Below are 16,344 nucleotides of genomic sequence, written 5' to 3' on the forward strand. Positions count from 1 at the left end.
TTCTTGTATTATCCACATCTCAGGTATTATCCACATCAGTCCGCATCTCTTCAGACTCTCTGTCTTCAAGATCTAATTCTTGAAATCGATTCCTCACTTCCACAGCATATTCTGATGAAATTTGATCAAGATCATAACTGAAAGGTCTTTTAGTTTTCTGCGTTTTCCTCAATCGAAGCTTAAATTTGGCAACAATAAGCTGATGATCGGTGCCACAATCGGCCCCAGGCATTGTTTTTACTGCTTGTATAGCGCTTCTCCATCTCTGCCGGCAAAGAATATAATCAATCTGATTCCTGTACAGACCATCCGGTGAAGTCCATGTGTACAGGCGCTTCTTGTGCTGTTGAAAATGAGTATTCTTTATGGTCAGGTTGTTTTCTTGACAAAACTCTACTAGCATCTACCCAGCTTCATTTGGCTCAGCAAGACCGAACTTGCCTGTAATTCCGGATATTTCTTCACGCCCCACCTCAGCATTCCAGTCTCCTATGAGAAAGAAGACGTCTGATGATGGAGTGCAGTCAAAGAGCATTGCAGGTCAGCATAAAATCTCACGTCAGCTTCTTCAGCAGTAGTGGTTGGTGCATAGACTTGGATAACTCTTATGTTGAAAGGGTGACCTTGGATCGGAAGTGAAAGTATTCGGTCGTTTTTCGGGTTGTACCCTAGCACTGCTTTGCGCATTTTGCTGTTTACTATGAGAGCGACCACATTCCTTTTCCTGGATTCGTGCCCACAATAAAAGACATAATGGTCGCCGGAATTAAATTCTCCCATTCCGGTCCGCTTGAGCTCACTGATACCCAAGGTATCAATGTTCAATCTGTTCATTTCTCGCTTGACGACATCCAGTTTACCTGGCATCATAGATCTCACATTTCAGGTTGCTATGTGATATATCTCCTTGCAACATCGTACTTTCGGGTCGCTTCCCGACACATCCACAACTGAGCGTCCTTTTGGCTTTAGCCCAGCCGCTTCATTTGTCCTGGAGCTACTAGGAATCGCCCTTTGTTCATCCCCAGTAACATGTGGGACGCCTTCCAACCTGGGGGACTCATCTTCCGGCGCCATACCATTTAATGCTATTGTGACTGTTTATAGGGTTTTCTTGGCAGGACATACTGGAGTGGGTTGTTATTACCTTCTCCTGTGAATCACATTTTGTCAGAACTCTCTGCCGTGACCTGTCTATCTTGGGTGGCCCTACACAGCAGAGCTCAGGACTTCATCGAGTTTCGCAAGCCCCTCCGCCACGACAAGGCAGTGATCTACGAAGGGGACTGCACCCGATACCACCGCCAAATAAGTCTTTTCAACAAATAGGAGGTGACCTCTTTAGACCCTTTCCAGCTTATTTATGTTTACCTTTCTTTGTTTATTTTAGAGCATCGTGGCGATGTTGTTTAAGGCGAGAGTAGTGCTGCGAACCATTCAAAGTTGTTCTTGGTGTGCTTTCGCAGCCCCCGGCATGTGGCCTTTTCACGGTTATTGTAGCGCGTGGACCGATTATGTACGTTGTTCATGATCGTTTTCGCCTGTAGCGGCTTTACATTGTTGCGTAAGATGCTTCCAGATGTATCTCAAGGGATGTCTGCCACGTTTTTGTGTTTCTACAGTGTTCCAGGCTATGCTAGTAATTGTTCGCGGTGTCATCTAGACAATCTTCGCTGCTCTTAAATTGAGCGCTGATGAGTAACGAGTGAAACGGGCATTCCTTGTTCGATAACCAGCGAGCATGTTTGCTGCTATCGCCGCTGCCGAATCGGTTCTTTTTCAGTCTCACGTCAGCCCAACAAAAAGTTCTTTACTGCATTCCCACACACTTTTATTGTTGTTATCGGTCTTGTCTCTACTACGTGAGAATAGGTTACAAAACTCGTTCGGCTAAACCGCCGTCGGCATCATAGGTAGTCGTAGAAGTTGCACCACGTGTCGGAATTAAATGGTAGCTGCGTAAAGAGTACCGTACCGCGGTAACTTGTAGTTTCAGTAATGGATGATTGATTGGTGCGTGATAGGGGATAGGGAGGTAATGAAAACAAGATAATTGAGTCTCTGGTAAATTCAAGAGATGAAAAAGTAAGAAAATGGCAAAATGGGGCTTCAAGTATCGAAATGCTCACAATGAAATGCCACTGCATGACAATGCCAATAAAATGTTTAGAGGGCGTAAATAAAAAATTAATTATTTGATATACGAAGAAGAATAAAAACTATACAAAAGGCCTTCATATTGCTGTGAATTAAACCCAAAGCGTGCTTATGGTAATAATGTAGTAAGTAAAATTGATTTATTATTAACTAAAATAATTGAAATGAAAAATCATGAATTAGTGATTTAAGGTGTCAAATACTCGCAATAAAAAGACAAAGTTTGGCAACGGTATTAAATAATGTTTAAACAAGTAATTTGCCAATTATATAGATAAGTAACAAAGTAAAAAAATATTAAATTGTGAATCTAAAGCATCAAAATGCTCAAAATGAAACCCTAATGTTTTCCAATGCCTATTAAGAAAATTTAAAATATTTATTCATCACTTAGTTCAACTAATTGAAGGAATGAAACATTGGAAAAAGAATACAAAAGGTGTCAAAATTTTCAGAAAGAAAGCCATTGTTTTCTGATGCCAAGTATTAGTGTTAAGAGATTTACATCATAAAATAGTGAAATGACATTGCCCCTCATGATTGAAACGTTACTGTGTCATACGCTTGAATCGAACGCAAACAGCGCATTCCTCCTGAAATATATTAAAGGTCAAGACTCAGCTTACAAGTGACGTCATCGCCCAGCCGGTAATAAGCGAAAAACATAAAAGAAATATTTTTAAATATAAAAAAACGAACAATATTTTCAGTGAGGTGTACCGTGCTATGCCACTCCCACCCCGCCCTAAGCCGCCTTCGAACCACCGGCCGGGGAATTCTGCTTTGTGTCAGTTTCGCACGCGCCTCCAGCCCTTGGCGGAGCGCGGCGGCACTATACGCGCAAAGTAGATCCCCGGTAATTGCGGCCCCGAGGGCAACGAACGCGCTGACGAGCTCGCAACCGCAGCACATGAACCATGAACTTCCTCCGAGCGACGAGCCACTCGCTTTGGAGCACGTACGTGCGACAATAGACGACCACCTCCGGAAGCAACACCCCTACCCACGCATTGCAATTGGTGAGCGCATTCACAGTATGAGCAGCCGCTTGATTACTCGGCTGCTGCACGCATTGATTCTCCATGCGCTCATTGGATATGTGTCGCCTGGGGAACAACGGATGCGCCACGGACTCGCCGCCAGTGACGTGTGTGATGGGGAATGACGGATGCGCCACGGACTCGCCACATGGGACTTGTGTGACGGTTGCGTCGCGGTAGAAACCCTCGAGCATCAACTGCCCAGCGCCGTGCTAGCCGTACCACGCCGCGAGCGGCTGGCGGCTTAGAGTGCTCAGGGGTAATACAGAATAGCGTAGCTCTACTCCTGTGGCCTCCGGGCAATGCGCGCGCCAGCGAGCGAACACATGTGATTCTGTGTGAATACATCGAACGAGCGGGCTTGATGTCCCGCCTGTTTCACATCGCCAGATAGTGCACGCTGTGACCGTACGCTTCGTGTGTGCTATTTCGGACAATAACAGCCCATTGCCTCACGTCGGCAGTCAGTGCCGACACTGCATGGACACTGCACGCGCGGTGATATCGCGCCTTTGTGCTTGGACCTTTGTGCCTCTGCACTTCTATCTATTGCGGAGGCCCGACCGACGTGCCGAGTACTCAGTGACCTAAGACATTTGCGGGCGGGCCTCAAGCAAACTACTGTATATTGTGCATAGTGTACATATTACTTTTTTCTTTTTTAATTTTACCAATCTTGTCTTTTCTCCTGTCGTTTACTTCTTTGATTTCCTCTACCGCTTCCTCACTATCCCTTTATTTCCGCCTCCTCAGTTCAAGTGCTTCAGATATAAGATAGCAGATGCCGTTGCTAGAAACGTACTTTCCTTCCTTTGGATATACGGGTATATTAAAATAACCACACGCTACTACTTGTCAGTAAGTGCTTCCTATGTAGTCTTGCCCATAATATTCGAGCTTATGTATACCATAATTTGTTGCGATATTTCGCATATTTACTACAATTTCTTTTCCGGATGTTCTTCATTTGTCACAACCCTGCCAACAGTTTTTCTAAGAGGTTCTAAATATGACATTAGTGAAATGGCAGTTTCCCTTCAAGGAGAGCAGATGTCTTCAAATTATTCAAACATATTCGTTGGCAAGGGTGTGTAGCCGATTTCTTTGCCTCTGCTACCCGCCTGCAATGTCACCTTGACATTATTATTCGCAGCATGAGCACCTAAACAATGATCAAAGTTCTAAATGATTCACCAGCATTACTGCAATAGCTAGATGCAGATCGTTAAAAGTGGGGCTTCCTGAGCTTCTAAAATTTATATTTGACTACAATATATTACTTTACAAACGGAACTCTACATCGTTCTCAATACGGGACTCATTTTGCAAAATGAATCTCGTTTTGGCGTTGTATGCTTCTATATTTGAAAAATCAACCTGATGTCCGCTTGACGCAGTAAGACCTTCTTTAATGTTTTTATTTTCACAGATGTCATTAATGGAAAGCAGAAATGATCGCAAATAACTCCCATGATATTAATCAGAAATATTTCCTGGGTTCGTTATAGCGGGAGGTCGCAAGGAGGAGTAAGCGGTTTGCTGAGCTCTGTACGGCCAGGCGCAGGATTCATCTCTGCACTATATTTGAATGCCTGGACCCCTCATCACGCGGCGTAGCACAAACAACCTGAACAACGCGAAACAACTCCCACGAGCTCTTCCTCTCTTGATTTCAAACATACCCAAGTGTCGGTTATAAGTATTAGGTTACTTCAAAATGCAGGCAGCTGAAGAAGTTTTACAAGATGGATATAGTTGTAGAAAGGTTATGCCATAATTTGGAAAACCTATTTACTTCCAAATTAAATAGGCAGTGTTTGAACTACTCCCCTTACATGGATATTGTGCCAGCAGCAATAAAGCGTGTAACTAAACGGCAAATAAACTGTTTTTTTCTTTTACATTTGCTGCTTAGTTTTGTACAAATTCTGATTGCGTATGTAAAAAGATACAATATGAATGATTTAGCCCTTAGTGAAAATTGATTTGTATGTCATTCCAAAAAGAAAAATCAACTCTCAGCAAAGTAGAATAGCAGTTTGCACGGTCTCGCAGTGCTGAAAATGACTACGAAATGCGCGCATATATTTGCTTATGAAGGAAAAAACTACAGATATGGGCACGTAGGCTAAGCCACTGGCCTCCAACCTCAGCAATCCAATTGATCAGGAAGCTCGTCGTACTTGTTCTGTGCATGGAAGAGCCTACAGCAACTCATCTTGGCAGTGCCGTATTGGCTTAAAGCTAAAACAATCTTAGCAATAGATGATGGTGCAGGGAAGAGGAATGTGTAATTTTTCCTACAGCCAATTCAGACCTGATGTTTTGCAGCATAGGACCAACGTCGGTTCAATGGTAGTGCGCTGCTCGTGTCCCGTATACGTGTTTAAACTCCAACGTTAGAGCGTGGAGGGAGCATTAAGCAAGGTCACATGAGCAGTATATAAACCAGAATTATTTTTTGATAATCCTGATCACACAAAATATGTCGGAGGAATGAAATAGAAAAAAAATGATACACCAAACCCAATATATAAGCGACTAAGCTTGACGGCTATTCAAGGACAAAGTGAAAACTGGATTCAGTAATTTCTCAAATGAGAGCCAAGCATCGGTATAAATAGAGAGTTCTATTTCTGCGAGACAGTATTCCTCAAGTATATATGACTATGACGTCAATCAATGCTTCTAAGCTGCAATCTGCAAGTCAGCAAGGCTATATGTGTTATACGTCACGGATATTTTTCGAATACGTCTGTCAAAAGATCGCTTTCCATATCAGGATATGCGCAGGGCAAAACAGGTGTATATTTACTGTTTTCAGCCTCATATTAGCCATCTTTGTTTACAGAAAAGCTGAGTAAAGTAGATATTTTTATATTCTCTATTTCAGGACACAGAATGACTTATTATGATCAGTTTCATTCACAAGAAATGGAAATCCTTCTTCCGACAACATTCAAGAAAGCTCGCCAAGAATTTGCTGACTCAACATGGTATCTTGGAATGTGGGGAGCTGTATACGCAAGAATGCGGTAAGCTTATTTTGATTATTATATGTGGTTTAGTTGGTTTCTTGGGTTTAACGTCCTAGAGCGGTGATATATATACACGTTCAAGAAAAGTCAGACGTGGTGAAAAAATAGAATGTATTGACGTTTCAGCCGCGGGACCAGCCTTCAACAGAAGCAACTAGGTTACAGGCAGTGTCCTATACTTACACGCAAGGTCTATCAATATCAGTACTAATAAAAATAAAAAAGCAAAATAATACTTTCAGGAAATAACGCTAAAAACTTTCTTATCTCTTCCCCGGGGAAGTTCAGGCAGCACTTGTCGCCGAACACGAAAGTTGTACCCAAACTCTGTATCGATGATAACTTTATCACTGAGAATGCAGATATCGCAGATGCGCTCAGTGTGTACACATGATGATGGTATCAGCCCACACTTTTCAGGCTATGAACACATTCTGCCAATTGGTAATGCCACGATTACTCAAGAAGGTGTGTTAGCACTTTTACCTAATCTAGACACCAAAAATCACCTGGAGCTGATGGAATACCGAACGCATTTCTTTTGCGGTACACCGAGTGGTGTTTAAAATATTTAACTAATATTCAAGAAATCACTGTCAAGCGCGGAACTCCCTGCCGAATGCAAGTACGCAAAGGTCGTTCCCATACCGAAAACACATATTCCGTCCTTCCTAACGTCATACAGGCCAATTTCTATACTTCGCACATGCTCTAATTTACTCGAACACATAATATTCAAACACATATCCGTATTTCTGATTGGCAACTCATTAATCAATGCAAGGCAACATGGGTTTAGAAAAGAGTTTTCCGCCGCAACTCAGCTCATAGAAACAGTTCGTGATTTAGCAGCTGGTTTAGACAAGCAAAGCCAAGTATATGTAATATTCCTCGATTTCGAAAAAGCACTCGACCATGTCTCTCACCCCAAATTATTACTAAAATTAAGGTCTATTTTAAAGAACAACACCTTAATCAACTGGATTCATGCATACCTGTCTTTACGGAAACAGTCTGTTCAAGTCAATGATGCCGCTTCTACCCCTGCAGACGTAAACTCAGGAATCCCACAAGGCTCAGTATTAGGTCTACTCTTCCTTCTGATATTCATCAATGATATCGTGAGTGACATACGCGTCAAGATCAAGATTTTCGCAGACGACTGCATCCTGTATCATGAAATACGCAATTCAAACGACCAGGCAATTTTAAACACCTCTCTATCTAAAATACAAACTTGGTGCTCGAAATGGCAGATGCCCATTAACCTCAAAAAGGCCGTTGCAATGACGATAACACTCAAAAAGAACCCCTTAACATTTGACTATAACATTAGCAACCAGTGTTATCTGTCGTTCCCAGCTATAAGTACTTGGGAGTAATAATTACATCAGAGCTTAGGTGGAATGAACCTATAACACACATTTGCAATAAGGCAATGAAGAAACTTGGCTCTTTAAGGCTTAAAAGTGCGGACAGAAGTAAATGGAGAGCCCAACCCAAGAAAAAACTGAGGGTCAGCGCCGCCTAGACAAGCCAGCCGAAAGCAGAAAATCGTCACGCGTATCTGCCCGCCCCCTGCCCTTGCGACTCTCCATTTGCTCCGTATACCTTGTCACAGTCACTGCGTCACTGTCGCGATATTCATCATCATGATTGGACCGTACACAATGAAGAACACTGCCACCACCGCACCCACTACTCACCAAGGCCGAAGCTGTGGCATGGCGACCACTGCGGACTCACCCGTATACAAATCTGTACCACAAACATTTGTTCTTCGCCATCCGCTACCCAGAAAAATGCCCCACCTGCCAACAACACCAACCTACACTATATCATTCTGTTTGGCCCTGCCCAATACCACCCGGTGGCATTCCACCTAATAGCTCACCCCACCCTCTCCTCTTGGGAAGATGCCTTGTCCCGCACGGAACTGACCGAACAACGCCGGCTAATCGAGCGGGTCGGGAGGATTGCCGTGGCCAATGGACATATAGAATGATATACATTTACTCCTTTCTGAGACAGTTTCATCAGCACCAACCCGCAAGACCAGCGACAGCTGTTCTGGCGGGCCTGCGGGATTGAGGAGGCACATGGAGCCCTGGACTTAGGCTCCACTGAGGAAGTTAAGAAAATATAGAATAAAAGTTTTCTCCTTCTCCTCCACAAGCCTCATCATGGACGAACACCGCGCTCTTCCAGAACCCCCTGTTATTGCCGCTACCACTTCCCGGACTGGTTTCCAACCCCGGTACGACTATCGAAATTATGCTTAATGGCGCACTCCCGGGGATCGTCCCTTATGCTTTCTATGTCATCGTGTGGGACATATCTCCTGCCACTGCCGTAGCCAAGCCGTTGATACCCAGCACTCCGCTTCTTAAACAATCGGTATAATTATTACCCTCAGCGCCTATGTACCGTCTTTGCCGAAAGTAACCAGACTGCAGGGTTTGCTTCTCAGCCGTGTTTGGAGCCTTTGATCTATTCGAAAAGACAAAAAATGGTCTTTACAGATAAAGGTGAGGGGCTTTCTTTCCGTACAGGTGATTAATAATTTTTCATGTCTTATAAACGCTTAACTACAGGGCTAAGGAGAAAACCCCGCAGCCTGGTTACTCTGGGCAAATACGGTACATCTCATTTTGCGTCTCAAGCACCCGACCTAGTCCCTCCCGCACCGACCCGAAGTCGCTCACCCTCCCCGCAATCTCGTCCCGCTCTCCTGTTACTCGCCGCAGCTCGTTGCCTTCCTACACAGGACACTTCGCGGGAAACTTGGAAATGCAGCTCCCTAAGATGACAGAACCACCTTTGCAGGCTGCGAGGTTTGAAACTGGGTTTTGGGCCCACTGAGGAGGAGGGGCGCGCAGCGGGGTTTACGGAGCTTCTCCCAAACGCACACCCCTGGAAAAGCCGAGCGCCAGGCCGGGGGACGCTTGTACCCATTTTTACCGGTGGGTGTCCGGCGGTGGGTTTCGAACTAACCACCTCCCGCAGCCGAAACGGGTGCTCTAACCACTAGGCCACGGCTGCGGTAGGAAGATAGTGAGAGACCAGAAAGCGTGGCGTGACATGGTCAATAGGGTCACGAAGAGTCGGACACGACTGAACGACTGAACTGACTGACTGACTGACTGAAGATGACGCTGCATTCTCAACCCGGACTGCAAATCCTCTACCGACCGCTGCTGTACCAACTAACTTGATCATTATTTCTATGGATGGTGTTTCAGTTCTTGCCCTTATTGACATGATAGAAAAACAGCGCAAAAGACGTGCACGGAGGAGAAGAACGGACAGGACGAGCGCTGAACTCACAACTGAAGTTTATTGAAAAAAAACACAGATATATAGCCCAGCCAAGCAGCACCAAACCGCACATTAAACAAGAGAATCATGATAACCCCCCACACACACCATGTTCAAGAAATTCAACCTCATTATCTGTCAAAGCGATTGACGGTTTGACTTATTGACACTGGTTCCAAAGTATCTGTTGTAAGCTCCTTTTCTCACCCTTGCCTAAAGAAAGTAATGACCCCAGTCGCGACTTCCACCGTCCGCGTAGCCGACAGAAGTTGTGCTGCTGTAGCTGGCATGTGTGCTGATCGTGTCAGTGTTGGCGACCACCATACTTCTGTTCTTTTCACCATTCCGCACAGCTGTCTTCAAGACATAAATATTGTGCGCGACTTTTTATCTGCCCATTCCGCCTTTATTGACTGTTCTGCTGGTGTTCTGCGCCTCGATTTGCATATCTTCTCTGAGGACCTATCAAGTCCACCTCGCCTTCGCTTCATGACTTTCTGTCCCTGTCACCGGAAGCTGCCGGTTATGTCCCTTTAGTGCCCTATCCAGCCGTTCCTGACGGGGACTATCTAGCCTTCCCTGTCACCGACGTCGTTCTGCAACCTAATGGTGCGCTTCCCCATCTCAACGTCCATGTCACTCAAAATAAAGGCACTCTGACTGTACAGAACTTCAGTTTACCGCCACAAGTTCTCCCCGAAGGCATTGCACTTGTTTAGCTGTCCTTGCTGAGCGAATCCACCATCTCCGTTCTCACGACCGAGTCTCCGTCGGAAGCTCCTAGCGCCCCCGTCCAACCCAGCTCCAGTTCTGGTGTTCTCTCTGGGATGATTGCGGCAGATCTACAACACGATGTCGCACCAGATCTGCACAAACTTCTGCTTACGTACAGCGACATATTCGTTATTTGTCGCCATCCACTGAGTCAGACAGCAGTTGTTACTCATCGCGTAGATACCGGTTACGCCAGTCCTGTCCACCAGCGCCAAAGAGGGTCAACATTCTGTGCTTCTCTGTGGGCTCGGTGGCTACGCTCCCGCGCAGTTCACTCACCCCTTCGCATTCATCATGCAGGTTGGTGCCCAGTATTCTTTGCTTACAAAAAGATCTAGTAACTACTTCCTTATTAGCTGCCCAGCCCACATTGTTGCGTTTCCATTGTTGTTGAGTGCTGTAATGTGCGCGCCTTACTACTTTTAGCAGGCGACATTGAATCTAATCCAGGTCCTAACGCCACTGAAGCGGTGCTTGCCGAATTAACAAATCTATCCACCGGTCAGACTAAGCTAATTTCTGAAGTACTGGACGAACTAGATCATCTCAACTGACAATTCTATAGCTAGTCTGTCTAAGTCCATAGCTGATCTGGAGGGCCTTTTCGGCGTTGCAGAGTGAATTGAAAGCTGAAAATGCTGCAATGGCCTCCAAGATGGACCTCTTGGAGGCACGGATCGATGGCACAGAAAATCGCTCACGTCGTAATAATCTCATAATTTATGGTATTCCCGATACTAACCCGTCCGAAAATTACGCAGACTCCGAAGAAATAGTTATCCAACATTGTCTCGCGAACATGAGCTTGACATTCAGTCCAGAGAGCATTGAACGCGCTCATCGCCTTGGGCGTTACTCACCTAAACACACTCGTCCAATCATTGTCAAGTTTAATTCACACAAAATTAAAAGCACAATACTCTCGAATGGCCGTAAATTTAAAGACACCGACTTTAGCGTCGGTGAAGATTTCCCAACAAAAATCCGACACGCTCGAAAGCAGCTAATTGCGTTTGCTAATGAAAACTTGCGAAACTCGCTTTAAACTACAAGACTTTGAACATCGGGTCTAGGCGCTACATGTTTGACGAAAGCTCGAAAACAGTACAAGAAATAGCTGCCACCCAGTCTCAGTCAGATTCGCAATCGTCCCGCCATGCACCCGTTTCCGCCGAACACCGGTTTCAATAATCGTCCCGTATCTAGCATCTCGTTTTTCGTTATATACACTAACATTCGCAGTTTTCTTTCCCAGCGGGAGCTTGTTTCTAGTCTCGTTTCATCATCAAGTAGTAATCTGCTGATACTAACTGAAACCTGGCTGAACGGTGACGTCTCAAATAATGAAGTACTAGCTGACTTGCCAAATGTTCAACTTTTTCGAAAAGACCGCAGCGAAGGACGCGGAGGGGCGTGCTTATAGACAAGCGTCAGCCCGTGATGTCAGTGGCGATGCGGCGGCGCTGGCGACAGCAGTGACTTTCGTGGTGTAGGCAAAAGCCCGAAACGGTTCGGGCTTTTCCAATGCATCCAGTGCATCCAATGCAGATGGCTGCGTTGGATACACGGCGCTTGCTGCGTTTTCGGGCATAATTCCCGATATTTCTGCAAGCTGTGGTGCGGTTGATTGCGCCACGAGGCACAAAAAACAAAATGGCACTTGTTTTAACATGTTTCTTGCGGTCGGATAAATATGAGAGCAAAGGGCAGCGGTGTTGAGCGCGACAAGTAGACTTCGGTGACAGATTACCTTCGCGGCTAACGCGCGTTGCACTTCTGCACTGAAACTAGATGAGTTCGCTTGCAATCCTTAATTGTCGTGATTACTTGCGCAATAACAATAAACGCCTGCAGCTCGTGCCCGTTTTGATGTAGTATCAAATCATAAGAAGGTTTTACGCGATATTCCGTGTGCGTATAATCTTGCAAGGAAGCTGCACTAGTTCCATTCACCTGCAGTATTGCCCGTGCATATATTCACTCAGAAAAAGAATAAGCTGCTGCGAAGGTAACTGTAATTACCTTGATCTGTTACTCCAGCGCGATATTGCCGATATAACAGGCCCGCGGACATAATTGTAAAATAGCTTTTCTTAGTTTTTACTTTCGCGACTTCTTAGTGATTTTTCATACCCGGTTCTAGAGTAAAACCGTTATGATCCGGTCCGTCCCACAGAGCTATTTTTCATAGTCCTAAATTTTCTTTTTGAAGGTCATTAAGATCCTGACGAACATACGAATGAAATATCCACGCACAACCTAGGTCTGGTTGAGCAGGATAAGTATATATGGTACATGGAGTTTAATGTCCCAAAGTCGAATCGGCAATGAGGGGTGTAAAAAAGCATAATAAATGAAGAGCATTGGAATAAAAAAATTTGCACATATATTCAAAAACATCAGCAGATCGCGCAAATTTCGCTGCAAGCGATCGTGGAGAACGTTAATTTGCATCTGCACTCATGCGTCTCTCCTAGAGAGCAAAGGGAAAAAAATGAGAGCATTGTCACTGGCCTTCATGTATATATTAACCTGTCAACGACCTAGGCTACGTATGTAAGATGACACTGACGTCAAAGGTCTTTTTTATTGAGCAGGCGAAAACAAGTTGGCAGCGCACTATGGGAGCATGTTACAATTACTAAATGATTGAGTTCTTAGTGAATATGAAATTATATGACTTACGTTGGCGGTAAAGTGAGCTACAAATGTAATTTCTAGTTCACTATATATAGTTGCCGATAATATTGTTCCTTAAGTGAAAGTGCTTGAAGCAGGTAGAAAGACGCGCAGTCAAAAGAGTCGGCATTTTAAAACACACTTCCAGGCCTGGGAGTTGAGCAATGTTGACTATTAGTCTTTCTTGTACATTGCGCTTTCTCGTTTTAATTTAACTTAATCACTCACTGCAGTCGCCTACGCGGCCGTAGCCGCGCGCTGTTGAGGCCACGGATCAGGAAGCCAATGCAGCGCCATTCGCCAAGTAATTCCAGCAGTAATCGGCTGATCGAGCTGAAATACTCTCCAGGCATAAACCAAACTATTTCTACGCAGAAGCGAAGCTTACGCTTCAAAATATTCACACGCGCGAACTGATTTCGATGGCAGCGTCGCTTGGCGCAGTGTAGACACGCTGTGCTTTTGCCTACACCCCTTGTCGCTGCCGATCACAGCGCCACCTTTGTTTACAAACATGACGCTTGTCTATAGCTCTCAGCCAGAGTCTTATATGTTCACTAATAGATGATTCTTCGAATTTAGAAATATTAAGGCCGCACTGTCACGATGCACCTAAAACAGTCCTACTCGGAGTTTGTGGCAGGCCACCTCAGAGCATCCCTGAATTTTCCCGCTAAATTAATAACACACTATAAGTTGACTGATCACAAAGCACCCTAATTCGCACATCTTCCTCTTTGGCGATTTTAATTTTCTGAATATTGATTAGCAAAACCATACCGCACCAATAGCTAATAATAGCGCAGCAAAGAAATTCTTAGATTTTCGCAATAACATGAACCTCACTCAAGTTATACTAGAACCTACCCGCATAACCGATAATTGCGCGAATATCTCAGATCTCTTAATAACAAATCACCCAGACAGTGTTCAGCCGATTACTTATTACCCTCAAATCAGCGATCACAAAGTTGTTCATGCTACCATTAATGTCCTCAAACCAACGCGCCGACGGCAACTAAATAAAACTATTCGCCTTTGTGACAAAGAAAATTATGACATAATTAATAATGAACTCTATGCGTTTTTTTCCAGTTTTTGCGCCACGTTTTTATTCTCCGTCTATTCAAGAAAATTGGTCGTTGTTGAAAAATAAACTAGGAATTCTAACCAATCAGTTCATTCCCCTCTTCAGTTTTCAGGAGAATTCCCATAAGCCGTGGATTAATAAAACTCATAAGCGTTTAGAAAACAACAAGAAGTGTCTTTACCATTCAGCCAGATTTCACGATACGAATTGTGCATGGGCAAAATATCACGAAGCCGAAAAATCATATCTCTCCGCTATTCGTTACGCCAAACACAGGTTCTTCTACTCAGACTTACCCAATCTGTTAAAAAGTAACCCGAGAAAATTTTGGCAAGTCATAAACCCAGATCATGCAACTGAGATAACGCTCTCAGATGAGTCAGTCTTCACTGAAGCCGAGCGTGCCACCATCTTCAATGCTGCCTTCGGATCTGTATTTACTAACGAGACTGAAATGCCTTTTTCGATGCTACATTCACAAACAGGTTGTGCCATGCCACCAGTCATTTTCTTGTCATCAGGTATTTCGTCCCTAATTGAAACTAATAAACTCTCATCGTCATCTGGTATTGACAATATTAACTCGAAGCTCTAAAGAGTACCAGGGATATTTCTGCCGAATTTTTATGCTTACTTTTCTCGCAGTCACTCTCATCAGGATGAATGCCAGACGACTGGAAAAGTGATAAGGTCGTTCCAGTCTTCAAATCAGGCAAAAATATTCACCGCTAAATTACCGGCACATTTCTCTTACAAGCGTACCCTACAAACTCATGGAACACGTCATTTACACAAACATCATGAGCTTCCTCGACTCTAACAACTTTTTTCATTCGTCACAACACTGTTTTAGAAAAGGCCACTCATGTGAAACACAGCTTGCTATTTTTCTTCCTGATTTGCATGGTAATCTTGACACTAACCTGCAGACCGATGCCATCTTCCTAGATTATGCAAAAGCGTTCGACAAGGTACCACACAAACGATTACTACTAAAACTGTCATACTTGAACTTGCCTACCGATATTTTAAAATGGATGGAAGAATTCCTCACTAATCGCACGCAGAATAACTGCCTGGGGGGCGAGTTGGTGCATGATGGAATTGAACGGCGGCGCAACACGGAAACGGACACAGACAAGAAGGGGACACCACATGCGCATGTGGTGTCCCCTTCTTGTCTGTGTCCGTTTCCGTGTTGCGCCGCCGTTCAATTTAATCGCACGCAGTTTGTCACAATTAACGATCACAATTCTAACCCCATTCCTGTAACGTCTGGTGTTCCTCAAGGTTCTGTACTCGGCGCCCTTCTCTTTTTAATTTATATTAATGACTTACCAGACAACAATTCTAAAATTCGCATGTTTGCAGATGACTGCGTCATTTACCGCTCAGTTACTACTATTATTGATGACTGCGTCATTTACCGCTCAGTTACTACTATTATTAACTAAACTTCTCTCCAGCACGACCTTAACCGCATTCAGGAATGGTGTGACGTTTGGTTAATGGAACTTAACCCACATAAATGTAAACGCATGTCTTTTCACCGCCGCTATAGTCCGCTTCATTTACCATACGTAATTAGTACAGTATTGTCTATCATATAAGTATTTTGGTGTCACCTTGTGTAACGACTTGTCCTGGAGTGCACACATCCCTAATATTATCTCAACTGCTAATAGAAGACTAGGTTTCTTACGACGTCATCTCCGCCATGCTCCCGATCATGTAAAGCCGCTAGCATACAAAACACTTGTCAGATCAAAATTAGCCTCACCTATTTGGAGCCCGCATCATGCTTACCTTATCAGCGCACTTGAAGCAGTACCAAACAGAGCAGCCAGGTTCATTCCTTCTTCATATTCCTACGACATCAGTGTGTCAGGGTTGAAAGATAAATCAGGGTTAGCACTCCTCTGAGTTCGTCGTCGCATCGCCAGCCTTTTCTTATTCTACAAATTTTATCACAGTTCACTTTCCTGCGCGCCCTAAATCGTCCCCCCAACCCGCAAATCTCATCGCACTTGTCATCCTTACCAGGTTTCTCATCCACGTTGCCGCCGCACGATTACTTTTGCAGCCTCATTTTCCCCCGTACCATTGTTGACTGAAACGACCTTCCCAGAGGCATTGCAGCCATCATGTGCCTCGCGATCTTCGCTGACAATTTTAATGCTGATTTTTCATCGTGGTAACACTTGCCGCCTACAAATAATGTACCCACCCCTTATGTAATGCCCCTCAC

The 16,344-nt window shown here is 44.4% G+C and overlaps 1 long non-coding RNA gene across 1 annotated transcript in view; it reads left to right on the forward strand.

The window, feature by feature from the left end:
• Positions 1 to 6,095: 6,095 nt before the first annotated feature.
• The window catches only part of LOC146187830 (uncharacterized), a 53,290-nt gene continuing 43,041 nt past the window's right edge, over positions 6,096 to 16,344 (forward strand). The window contains exon 1 of the long non-coding RNA XR_014707154.1: positions 6,096 to 6,232. This is a non-coding gene — a long non-coding RNA (uncharacterized LOC146187830). The remainder of the gene's footprint in view (positions 6,233 to 16,344) is intronic.

This window comes from Amblyomma maculatum, chromosome 5 (genome assembly GCF_055883805.1).
Source record: "Amblyomma maculatum isolate TAMU_Amacu chromosome 5, ASM5588380v1, whole genome shotgun sequence".
In the NCBI taxonomy this organism is placed as follows: Eukaryota; Metazoa; Arthropoda; class Arachnida; order Ixodida; family Ixodidae; genus Amblyomma; species Amblyomma maculatum.